The sequence below is a fragment of the Onychostruthus taczanowskii genome, unplaced genomic scaffold (assembly GCF_017590055.1).
Source record: "Onychostruthus taczanowskii isolate IOZ18803 unplaced genomic scaffold, ASM1759005v1 scaffold13, whole genome shotgun sequence".
In the NCBI taxonomy this organism is placed as follows: Eukaryota; Metazoa; Chordata; class Aves; order Passeriformes; family Passeridae; genus Onychostruthus; species Onychostruthus taczanowskii.
In genome coordinates this window covers 11,527,487-11,540,702 of record NW_024498462.1, presented here as the reverse complement: position 1 = coordinate 11,540,702, position 13,216 = coordinate 11,527,487, and the positions used below count along the sequence as shown (strand labels likewise).

The window sequence follows — 13,216 nt, the reverse complement described above, 5'->3', positions numbered from 1 at the left end:
GCTGGAGCAGGAATTGTTTTGTCTCCCTGCTCTGTGCAGAGAGCTCCCCATACCATAATATGAAGTTCAGACCCACACACTAAAGCAGCACAGAATCTGAACAATATAAAAGCTAAAACCTGAGGCATCACAAGAAGAAAGTCTCCTGAAGCAGTGCCAGTGGAAGAGGCTCCCACCATGCCAAGGAAGTTTCCATTTGGGGGCTTGTGCCACCACCACGAGTCACAGATTCCTCCCCAAATAAACTTCCTGAGGACACAGGTATTCGGGTAAATCTTCACTTTGAGCTGCTGGGAAACACAGAGCACAGGGGCCTCATCTGCTGCACTGAGCTCTTCAGTTTGCCCTCACCAGATTGGCAAGCAGGGGAAAACTGCAGACAGATCCTTTGTTATCATTTTCCTGCACAGAATTCCTCCAGGAACAGCTAAAAAGTTCTGCTCAGTTCAGAACTGACTACAGTGACTAAATTAAGGAGAAATAGGGAATATCTTGCAGGAAGTCTCTTTGAGCCTCACATGCAGCTTCAGAGGGATCCTGTAGCACTGTGCAGGCAATTCTATGCTCAGAATGGATTCACTCTCTTAATTAAAGAGAGTGAATCCATTAAAACATGTCAGTTTTCCATGACATGGAGCTCACAGCACTGACAGTCACAGGGTCAGCATGAGAATGTCTGAGGGCAGAACTGGGCATTCTCTCCCAAAATAAGCTCCAGCTCAACAGAAATCATCAGTGTGATGGCAAATTTATTACACATGGATCAATGGCCTTTATTTTGTAGGTATTATGGAAATCAGACTAAATTTTCAGAACCCTCTTTTTTGACCATAAATCAGAGTAATTTTAAAATTTGGGTGCTGCTAACTCCAGCTCCTTTTCTTTGAAGAAAATAAAATGTCAGAATATTTATTACTACAATATGTTTAATTTCTTGTCAATATATCCATATTCATTTATATACAATATGACTGGTATTTGCCTTTCCCCTTCCTTTAGTAAATAAATGGAAAATATTTATTTGATAAAAATGGAATAAATGTTCAATGTACTTCCTCTGCAAGAATCACATAACTTTTATGCAATAAACCATCTGCTTCTCACTACATTAGGTAAATGATATTACTTTGGGAAAAAAAAAAACAACAGTAATAATGGAAAACTTGACAACAGTAATAAAACTTCCAAACTATTGATATCACATTCCCTTGCAATTCATTATTTGCTGGCTGGAAAGTTGGTTTTGAAGCACAAGTGCCTGTTGATTTTCCTAAAGCATTCAGGGAAACAACTCAGAATATTCAGTGATTCTGGGCTGTATATTCTGTGTGACATTTATGGTGTGAAGAAAATATGCAGCAATGTTGGAAATGGACTTGTTTTGCCATTGAAAGACCCTCAGTGTGCTGGGAGAGGAGGGACAAGCTCATGATAAAGTGTCCAGGAGAGCCTGGGCACACTCTGGGCAATGGTGTGGAGAACCATTCCACTGAGAAAAAACACTTCATTCTCTTGTGTTCCATCATGATCTCCTTCTCCACCATCCCACGGCAAAATGCGCTGCACAGAAATGTCTGAGCATGGACTTCAATGTTCAAAGAGTCATTCTGCCTTGCAGAGATATCTGATGGGGTGAGCCAGGATGTGCTGGCACGGGGAATGTCAGATTCATGAATTGTGACAATTATTATCATCCCATCTTCATTTTCCCCTGTGATTTTCGGTCCAAGCTTGTCTTTCATGTTGCCAAGTGACAGGTGACAGCAAAAGCTTTTCTTCAAGGCATTCTCAAGATGGCTTTTCCTTTATCTTACCATCTCTGCAAAGCCCTGCTATTATTAGGTCTTCCTAATGCCTTGGTTAAGACCTCAGAGATTATGCTCCTGCTTTATACTCCAGTAGCCTCTTCATTCTCCATGTTTAGTTAGACTCAATATTTGCTTGGAGGACTGGCTGTGACCACAGAGATATTCCCAGCGTGTGACTGGAGCCAGCTTTTGTGTTGCCTTAATATTGTGAGCAGAAATTGAGATAGAAGAATCTGAAAGCTTGAAAAAGAAAACTCGTGTGAGCCACGAATACCTGCCAGACTAACCTGACGTGAAAACATCTGCTGCAGCCTTCACCATGGGCACTTCAGAGAATTTATTACGTGAGGCTTCCTGTCCTGCCCTTGATACATCTGCGAATGAGGAAACCTCAGCTGTAAGGGCAGAGCTGGACATTTTTCATCCTTTCTGTAGCCACACAGAGTTAAACACGGATCTGAAAGAAGGATGCAGAATAAAAAGGTCTCTTCGCTTCAGCCTGTCTCTCCAAATTAACTTGATTTGCTGTTTAGAGACTGAGGAGATGATGGTGATGTGTCCTGTCGTGTTTTCCTCTGCATCCCAGCAGCATGCCCTTTGCTCTTAACCAGGAGCTTTGCATCAGCAACCAGCTTTCCTCCCGTAATTAATTTCTCAGGGCTCTTCCCCTGCTCTTTCCATTCCAAACAGCTCTGCTCTCTCTTACATGCAACAGTAGCTTTATTTTGAAAGGGCTTGGCAAGCAAACAACATGATGTTTTCCTTTTGGACAACCTGAAGCCATGTTAGATGGTGACAAGACATGCTCTGATCAAGCCTAGGAAGGCATAAACTAATTGCCAAGAGCTGGGAAGCTCTGTAGCTGTGCTTCAGAGCCAGCTTTCATTTCTCTCTCACTTTCTTGTAGTCGCAAATTGCACCAGCTCAGCTCCAAAATAAAGGCCTGCCATCCAGAAACCTTGTTTATAAAAAGGGCTGTCAGAGCCCTCAGCCATCTGCAGCTCCTGCTCCCCTTCCTGCTCCTTCCTTCCTTCCACATCCCGGCAGCTCTCGGTCCTCCTGTCCCCTGGGAGGGAAGGACAGGATGTTCTGCAGCCACCAAACACCAACCACAGCCCTGACATAAAAATCCAGGGATAGATCCCTTGGTTTAGGGGTTTTCAACAGTTACTGCAACAGCAGTTCTTTCTGATACTCTCTGATATATCTGATCTCTGATTCACTGCACATTTCTCTAGGATCTGTGTCCTTCAAGCCTTCCAGCAGCTACTTTCCTCTTCAGGTCTCCATGAGGAGTCTGTCTTCCCTTTTTCAGACTCTTCAGAGTGAGAAAAACCTGCATTTTGTCTCTTCCTTTAGCTGGGCTTGTTTTTACTGTGAGTATGATTAGAAATTCATATATCAAAATATCTCATCCTAAAACAAGGAGCCAAGGCTTTTAACACAGACATGACCATGCCCAAGCCTTGCCCTTGGAGTCTCCTGCACGTCCACCAGCAATTCCCCAGGTCACTGAGTTTCACCACCTTTGTTTCTCAAGCTTCTGCTCTTTCCCCAGTTGAATCCAGTCCAGCAGCTCCAGGACTCAGCTTTTCCCCCAGGGAAAACCTCTCCTGCAGTTTGAGCTGTTGTGGGTTTATTTTTCTGTTCACTGCAATAGGAGCAGCAGCAATTTTGGGCTACACAGCCTCTCTGCAGGTGTTACTGCTTTGAGCCAGGGCTGGGAAAAGGTGAGACAGGTGAGAAACCTGTTAAGGACTTGTCCCTTATTTCCTGGTCCCTGCAGACAAGGCCCTGTGTCTTCTGCCAGGAAGAGCTCAAGGATTTTAGTGAGTATTTAAAGCTATAATGTTTAAATAAAAATCAAAGTCATATATTCCAATATTATCTCCCTCTTCCCCATAATTCCTCCAAGGCTCATCTCAGGATAATAACTTTCCATCATGTGAGTTACCCATTTAACATTTTGTTAACTCTTTGGGGAAGGGGAGTGACTGTGCAGCATCTTCAATTAATTTGAAAGAGTTAGGAAAAAAAATTGGTTCCATGAATCTATCTAAAACTATCCATATTATCTCCATCTATTATTTATAAATTCATTTTGCATTCTAAACTAAACCCCACACCGTCACTTATGTTTAATGCTGCCTGCCCATTTTCTTGATGAAGTGCCACATTTGCTGCATTTCTGCATCACATCTTTTTAACAAATGTCTAATTTCTGCAATCATGTATCTTGCTAAGAAAGTTCTTACTCCTTTTGTACAGCTCGCCAATTTTGCTGTATTGCTGCTCTCTCCCAGTACATCATCATGAAACTTAGCAGGGCATTTCTCATGTTAATTGAATGTTCTGCCCATATATACAGATATTTATAATCTCCTGGGGGAAAAACTGTTTTAGTGGCTTTTCACAGCACAATTCATTTTCTTATTTCTACTTATTCACAGAAAATGTTAGGATTAAAAATAGCTTAGGCTGAAAATTTTGTTGAAAGCTTTTCCCCCTAAAATTATAAGTGACATGTTTTCACACTTAAGCAAAAATACATATCATTAGCTATGAAAAAAGTGACATAAAAAAAGAGATTAATTTTTAAATATATTCATTATTGCTAAAACTTCATACACTGCTTGTTAATAAATCTCTGATGAACTTTCTGGTAGAACATCACCCTGGTTGGAATTCCAATATGCAGACTAGAATACAAAAGTTAATTATTTTGCTGTTAAATTGCCACCAGAATCAAAACTTTTCAGGAATTATTACTCACATTTTCCTATCTTTCCAGCTTTGGGTCGCTGCTTGCAGACTCTGACCCTGCAGATTGAAAGAGCATTTTCGAATTCTACTATTTATCACAAATGTATGTCTTGGACACTAAAATCTCCCCCAGGCAAATAATTTTTTTTATGCTGAATATAAGCATTCCCCTTTGTACAATTTTAGCTGTACCAAGTTAATAGCTCTAAAATATGACTTGATTTGAATCTCAGTTTCCAAACACTCCTTTGCCAGCGCAGCACCTAGAAAGTGATACAAAATCAAGGTGAGCTTTCACAGGGATGTGACAGGGAGAGGACTGACATTAGAAAGCAATACAAAATTAAATTCCCATTTCCTGGAACTCAGTTCATCACCCTTTGTGGGCCTGTTGGGTCACTCTTGTAATTAAAATCCAATCATGATTATTTGAATATTCCTTTTGAGTCAGTTGTGTCCCTTCTGGGTCCCAGAAATTTCAGCTGGATCACATTTCTTAGTTGGCTCAGGAAAACAATATCATTCTGTATTAAAAATGATCATAGCAAAGTTACATTTATGTCCATGAAGAAGTTACATTTATGTCCATTTTGTTGCCTGGAATAAAAAACTTTCCACTCTCCTCCTACAGACACTAACGTGGGGATGTGGCAATCAGAAAAAATTCATGTATTAAACCACTTAAGCACAGCATAAGGGCCTGCTCTGACTTGGAAAGTGGTTATGTTAATTAGCTTAAATTTGCAAGAATTTGACTAAATAGGAACAACTTGACATTTAGTTTGAAAGGTCTAAATGTTTCTGTAGAGTTCAGACACCAGTACTCCTAGTAAGGTATTCCTATTTTTTTTTTTCCTTTCCCTAATGAAGCCACGAATACAAAAAGTTCATTTGCAAATGTTTACCTAACACAAACGACTTACAGGGGGCCTATCAAGGCTGCTGACACAGATCCCGATTAAGTCGAATCCCTGGCAATAACTCTGCCACGAAGTTGGGCTATTTGCTTTTCTTCAATCCTCCCTGGCTTTAGATGCTTTCAAATCTCTCCTAATCCCCGCTGAAGGGCACAGCTAATTAACCTGGGAAGGGGCTGCTGCCTCTGCAGCCTCCCTGACACACCTGCACAACACCCAGGTGCCTGCAGATGCTCGAGGAGCAGGGACACATCCAGCTTTGGGGAATGGCCAAGGGCACCTTTCTGGCCCTGTCTGAAGCCCTACAAAGGACAGCGATCCTTTTCTGCTGCTCGCTGGGCTGCACCTCCCACATCCCATTGGGAATGATACATTTATTTCTTCCCACGTTTCACACTTTCAAACGTTCATTGCCCTGTTTCACTGCCCTCTGTTCCCTCAGCAATCCAAGTGATATCTGGTATCTCCTTTGTCCCCCAGTTTTCCTGCTGCTGTTGAAATGCCGCTTTGAGCCCCGCTCCTCTAAAACTGTACAAGTGACCACAGCTTCTCTCCCCGTTTTTTTTAATTCCCAGAGTCAGAAATTGATTAGTTAATGGAGCTTAAGCTCCGTGGCTTGCAGCACCCAGCACCCTTTCATTAGCTGGGAATCCGAGATAAACACAGTGATTTAGGGCTGCTGAGCAAACCCATCAGCTCCATAGCATGACAGCTCACTGCTGCTTTTGCTCTGGGAGCTTTACTGAAATACACTGCTAACAGCTATTTTTTTCCCCATATTATATCAAAAAGCTTTTTTTTTTTTTTTTATTGGATGTGTTAAGGCACAGTGGAAGCAGCTGCTTCCAGGGAGCCAGGAGTGGGTCACAGAGCAGGGGCACAACCAGGACTGAGGTGGCCCAAGGGGGCTGGAAGGGGGTCCTGGAAGGGACTGTGGTGTTGGGGGAAGAAACACCCCAGAAGGACAGTCTGGGGGCAAAATGAAGCAAAATGTCCATGAGAGTGTAAAATATAGTATTATTTTATAATGAAATGTATGAAATATATATTTTTAATTGGAAAATACAGAGATCAAAGTCAGTTATTGATACTGATGAATGCTGATGAGTAATGTTAAGTAAGGTTTCATAACTGGAAATTCTCTGGTCAGCAACACTTTGATACTGTCAGGAGACTCAAATCCCACAGCCCATCCTTGGTGCACTAAAACATGATAAATGCAGCATTTCTATAATCTCAAATACTGACTGCTGGAATTCCAGCTGTGGGGATCACTCTGTGTGGGAGTTACCCCTGTGCTCTAACACAAAACACCCACCAAAAAGTCAGCCACGACTAAAATAACTTTTGATATGATCCAAGAGATTTGTCCTGAGTTCCTGTGCTCTTATCTTGCATTTAAAAGGAGACAACTCTATTTGTGCCCCAAATGCTGCTTTAAGTGCCTCACCCAGAGCTCTGACTCGTGGGGACAGCTGAGTGACAGTGGCTGCACCTGAACCAGACTGGGCATTTTGTCCCACCTTAAAGGAGAGATTAAAGGCATTTCCTGGGTATGGGTGACAGTGGCTGCACCTGAACCAGACTGGGCATTTTGTCCCACCTCAAAGGAGATTAAAGGCATTTCCTGGGTATAGTTGTTCCCAAAGAAGCATCCATCAGGAGCTCCAAAGTACAAACTTTATCACCAGGGATTGAAGATTAAAGGCATTTCCTGGGTATGGTTGTTCCCAAAGAAGCATCCATCAGGAGCCCCAAAGTACACTTTATCACCAGGGATTGGGAAATAACCTGCCCCTCTTCTTACAAATGCTTCCCTTTAATGTCACATCATTTCATTTTATCTGGGCTGAGATTAAACAAGATGAAATGGAGAGGAAGTAAAACAGGTTGGAAACAATAATGTAGTGCTACCACAAGTACCACTAATTTCCTTCATTTGAGGAAATTACTTAAACAAATAGTGATTCATACAAAAGCCGTCTTCTTTCATGAAAGAAATAATTTGCATTTAAACAAATTCCTCTGTAGATGAAAGAAAACAAGGTTACAATAAAGGGGAAAATATTTGGCATCAAACCATCGATACTTCAATTTTATTGTTATCTCAAAGACAAAGATGGAAGATTCCTTTGTAAACATATTTAACAGGATAATTCTGTAATGAACCATAGCAATCGGTGATAAGACTTAAACTTACTAAGTCTTGTTGCAAAATAAAAGCGGTGCTATGGGACTGAACAAATATTTGGATATTTTATCTACCTATTTGTATATTTCATTTACAAAAGAGAGTGGCTCATTCCCGAGGAGGACACTTCCCCTGACCAGGATTCTTCTGTGACTCTTTGCCTTCTCTTGAAACCCCACCTGCAATGGATGGATTAGCCAGGCATTGTCTCATGGGAATTGGCTCATGGGAATTGTGTCATGGAAATTGGCTCATGGGAATTGGCTCATAGGAATTGTATCATGGATTTCCCTCCTCTCTGAAATCTGGCACTGCCAGAACTGGCATTTTTAGCTATCTTGTACTTTTGGGAGATCATGTGAGGAGCATGTTTGCAGCAGGACACCAAGAGCTCCCAGTGGGCTCAATATTGTTTGAGTAGTTCCGTGCTTTCCTTTCAGGAAGTGCTTGTGGTTCACCACTGGTGAAAGGATTTCCTATGAATCATTCAGATTCTCACCTTTCCTCTTCAACAGGAATGTGGAGCTGTTGAGGACCATCAGGTACTTTGTACTGCTATTTTATTAGTAAAATTTATTCCAAAGTTTTTGTCTTCATCTGTGCTTTTATGGTGCTGTTTCCTTTAGAACTAAACCTACATTTTATTTTATTGTGTCATTTCTTTCCCTTACATTGGCTTGCTGTGACTGAGGAGAAAAATGAGCTTGACTAAATCAAACAAGGTAAGAGAAGCAAGGAGAAACACTTGAAGGAACTGCAGGGTGATGGTTATTTTTATTCCAAAGGAGTAGGGACAACTACTACATTAAAGGGGGGAAAAAACCCACTTGTCAGGCTCTTTCAGCCCAGTCAGGGGTACAAGAGAAAAAATAAGGACTGGTAAAATAAGGAACAGAGAAATTTTGATGTTGGGAGACCTGAGCAAATGGAAAAACCATCATAACCTCTGGAGAAATACAAGTCAAAGAAAAGCAAAGTGCTGCCTAAACTCATAAACACTTTGAAGATTACAACTCAACATTTTATTGGCTGCTTTTCTAAAAAAATCAAGGGAAATAAGAATTGCTTGGGCATCACCTTTAGGTGAATTATCTCACCAATGGAATTGGGCTTGTAGGAGGAAGATAAATGACAAAAGGAGGGGCTGTATGGATTTTTTTTTTTTTTAATTATGGTTCTCTCCCTGGTTCTTTGCTTTCTCATGCCTGGTTTTGTTTGCATTTTTGTTCAAAAAATATTTTAACTTTTTCTTTGTAGTACAAAATTCTCTATGCTAGGAATACTAATGCGTGACAAATAAATACACAATAATTAGCTCCTTCTTTGTAAAAATTTTTGGTGTACTACATATTTATATGTTCCTCAAGTTCAAGATTTCCCCTGCTCAGTGTGTGAAAAATTACCAAAGGCAATAAAAATGCAAGGAAACAGCATCCCTGATTTTCTTAAAAATATCCCAATAAGATAAAAAGTGGAACAAATCCTTAAAATATCTACCCAGCCAGGCTCTTTTCCATTTTTTCCCATAAGCACCAGCTGTTTTTTCCATACCAGCACAAAGGACATATTTACAGATTCAGTTTATGGGAGCTTTGTTTATGCACTGGGTGAGGATTAACAAGTAATTTTAATTAATATGGCAAAACCAAGTTCAAAGAAGACAGAAAATTTGTAAGACCACTAATTCTGGCTGGGCTTTTAGATGCAGAAAATGTGTTGCACGGAATTTTCCATATTAACATTTTTCCTAAGATTTACACACTGTAATCCTTTCTCCATCACCATTTTGCACGGAACCTCCTGATTTAGAAGATTTTTAATTATACCTTTGTACTCCAAATATTTACTGTGTCTTTATAATATTTCTGTAAAATGAGAATCGCTGTTGTCATTTTGGGTGTTCATTGAGCAGAAAACCTGGGAAAGAGCAGGAATTTAAACCAAGAACTTGGTTGCCAGAGCAACTTTTTCCCCTAGAAATCCAATGGCATCAATAGGAAAAGAAGGACATACATATGTTGGTGGAAACAACTTGGATTTTAAAGAATAAATCACTTCAAAGTTTTCTTTGTGGCAGAACAAGGAGGCTTGCAGAGACATGAAGCAGTAAATATTAAATATCTTGGCTTTAGCAGGGTTTTTGGAATGGTCAGACACATTCTTGGAGGGGACAAAGCCTCAGAACTGCCTGAGGAGCTCCTCAGGGAACTGCTGATACACAAACAAAATGAAAGGACCACAGGGCTTTTCCTATGACCACTCTTGAACATGAAGTTTAATAAATCTCTTATGAGGGTTGAACTCATAGAAGATTCAGGATGAATAATAGCAAGAAGTTCCCAAAAGGAGCTTGGTCAAGCACCAAATCAACTCCAGGCTTTTCCACATTGGAGTCTCCATACATTTTCCCAAGCACAAGTTGGACACTTTGGGAACAAGGGGACAGATTCAATCCAGGTCCCTTTCTGGCTGATGCAATGGAGCCCCATGATTTCATGCCTTGGAGCAGCATCAGAGCCAAATTATTCAGTGGGATGGAGAATGACAAATACAAAAATTCTGGGTGAAAATGGGCTCTTTTCCACTCTGTTTTCAATCCTTCTTGAAAGGCCTCCGACTTTATAGGTGAGCCCAAGGTCTGGTCTGGAGCTACATGCTTTAAAACATGACCTAAATAATGAAGTGAGTAAAGCTGTCCTGGGAAAGGGTTCTGAGGAGTGAGGTGGGTTTGCCCCTGTGGCTTCCTTCCATAAAAAGCCAGAGAAATGGAAATAGCAGCTGTTGCTCTAAACTGTGTGACCAAAGCTGTCAAACACCAGCTCCCAAGTCCTTGTCCAGGAATTCTGAGCCATCCCTACAGAGACCCCTCTCACCTACAGGATCTGCTGAAGGTCTGAGAACCTACGAGCTGCTGGAAAATGAAAAGGTCTTGGAACATCTGTGTGATCCTGCAGCTGGGTTCCCCAGGGTGGAATCTATTCCCCGGTGTACCAGGGAGCCATGCAGATGTTCCCAGCTGTGGCAGGAAATGCCCACACCCAGCCCCAGGGCAGAGCCACACCAGGGTAAGTCATTAATGGTGAGCTGGCCTCATCAGTTTAATGAGCTCCTACGGAGGAGCTGCAGCACAGCCTCACTTTGATGCTAACTCCCTCATGGAAGGACTCCTTTCATGTCCCAGGCTGCTGTTTAAACCACCAGACCAATCTGCCAGCCCCTGTTAATTTAAATCTGTCATTAATGAAGGAGGAAGCATTTAGATCTGGTGGCAGGAGAAGAATATTTGGTTTATTTCATCCTGATATAGTTTTTTTTCTCAAGGTTTGGCTCCTTAAGAGGCATTACCAGGGAAGGAAATACATAACATGAGATTCTTTCTGGAGCTTGTCACTCCTCTGCTGCAAACAGCAGCAGCTTTGTTAACGTGTACGTTCAGCCTCCTGTATTGTAAAGAACATTACTGTGATCAATAAATCTTCTTTTGGGGCCGTGAGTCTGTGAACTGGCTTCTTTGACAGCTTAAATACACATCTCACGTCTCCTTCAAGAATGATTCTATGAGTTTTCTGATGAAAACTATAGAAAAAGCACCTGTTAGCCCACTGTTAGTCAAATTAGAGCCCTTGAAATATTGCTTTCTATTATTCACCCTTTTAAAGGAGTTTAATAAGCTGCATTTTATCAAACATCACTGTATTTTTCAAGGGGTGTTATAGAGACTGTCTCACCATTTTTGTTTCCCAAGCTGCAGATAATGTGAGAAGAAAACATATCAAGTTTCTCAGGAATCATTCCATAGCTAATTCCAAACCAATTATTTTCTATAAAAGCGGTGCTGTAGAGGTTTTCTGGTTGCTGTATTTAATTTTTACAGGGCAAGTGTTGATGGCACACAAAGGAAGGGAACATATCCAGGAGACAAAGCAGCACAACAGAAGATTTAGGGTTCAAATACATGGGCTCTCCCTGAAATCCTGTTACTAATTTCAGGATATTTACCACACCATAGAATTATAGAACAGCTTCAGATGGAATGATCTTAATGATCATCTGTTCCCAACTCCCCAAAGGGATGCCACCACTAGTTCAGAACCCCTGTTAAAATTTTTACACAATGTAAACAACTTCTTGCAATTTTAAAATAAACATAAACACTGTCTGCTTTTCTCCTCCCTGCCTACAGAGAACCAGCAGCAATTCTTTTATTTCAGTCCTGCAGAAATATTTACTGGTATTTCTGATTAAAGCATCGTGCAAAATTAATTGCCTGTTTAATATTTGAACATGGTGCCTTTCAGAGGAAACTATTTGGAGTAGGGATGTGGCCTGTCTGGAGGCTTTGGAATGAACACAGGTCTCAAATCTGCTTCTGACTTCTCAGTGCTCCTACAGCCGAGGCAATAAACAGTGATTTTACATGATTTCTACCACACAATCCACCAGAATGGGTCAGCAGCGTGCTTCCTGCTCTTTTACTGAGGAGGTTTCCTTTTGGAAGGGAAATGGAGCCCGAAGGAGGGCTGGCACTGACGCACCTGGCCGTACCTGGGTCCCTGTAAGGACACAGGAGTGAGTGTGTGTGCTTTGTGCTGTCACCAGCCCCAGCCGTGGCCCTGAGAAGGTGTCTGCCCCACCTGAACACTCCCTTCCACCTGGACACACTGGCATTTCCTCCCTTCCCAGACCAAATGTATCCATCCTGAGAAAGAAAAGGTTTCTTGAGTGCCATAATATTGGCCGTGGTCCTTCATGGAGCTTTTTGGGTTTCACCGGGCAGTCTCCCTGTGAGCCCAGGCTGCACAATGCAGTGGGGTCACAGGGATGGCCGCGCACAGAATCACTGGATGGATGGGGCTGGAAGGGGCCTCTGGGTCACCCAGTCCAAGGCGGGGGCACCTGGAGCAGGTGACACAGGAAGGTGTCCGCGAGGGTTTGGGATGTCTCCAGAGACTCCACACCCTCCCAGGGCTCTGCCACCCTCACGGAAAGAAGTTTTTCCTGGTGTTGAGCTGGAACTTCTCGCGCTGTAGTTTATGGACACTGCTCCTTGTGCTGTCCCTGGGCAGAGCCTGGCACCACCCTCTGGGGGACATTTCCACGGATCGCGAACTCCCTCCCTGTCTCTCCCCACCCGAAATCTCAGGGACGGCTTTCCAGGAGCACTCCCAGGGGTGATGCCGGCCGGGCCCGCGGCGCGGGGGCGGTGCGGGGCTCGGGGGCGGTGCGGGGCTCCGGGGCCGCAGCGGGGCCAGCCCTGCGGCCGCCCCGTCCCCTCACGGTGCCGGCGCTCCCGTGCGCGCCCCCCCGGCGGGCGGCGGGGGCGGGCGCCGTCCGGGCCGCGCTGATCGCAGCGCGCCATTGGCCGCTGTCTGCGCGCACGTCACGATCATGATGAGAATTAATGATCGGGGCCGCTGATTTCATTGTGTGACGCCGGGACCGACCCAGCCGAGCCCGGCCGAGCCCGGAGCCCCCCGCGCCGGCCCCGCGCTACACGGTAAGCGCGGGGGAGCCCCCCCCCCCGGTGGGGGGAGCGC

The 13,216-nt window shown here is 43.1% G+C and overlaps 1 protein-coding gene across 2 annotated transcripts in view; it reads left to right on the top strand.

The window, feature by feature from the left end:
• Positions 1-13,033: 13,033 nt before the first annotated feature.
• The window catches only part of HDX (highly divergent homeobox), a 35,941-nt gene continuing 35,758 nt past the window's right edge, over positions 13,034-13,216 (top strand). For both annotated transcript variants that reach the window (XM_041396612.1, XM_041396611.1), the window contains exon 1: positions 13,034-13,176. The gene's annotated coding sequence lies outside the window, so the exon portion shown is untranslated. The remainder of the gene's footprint in view (positions 13,177-13,216) is intronic.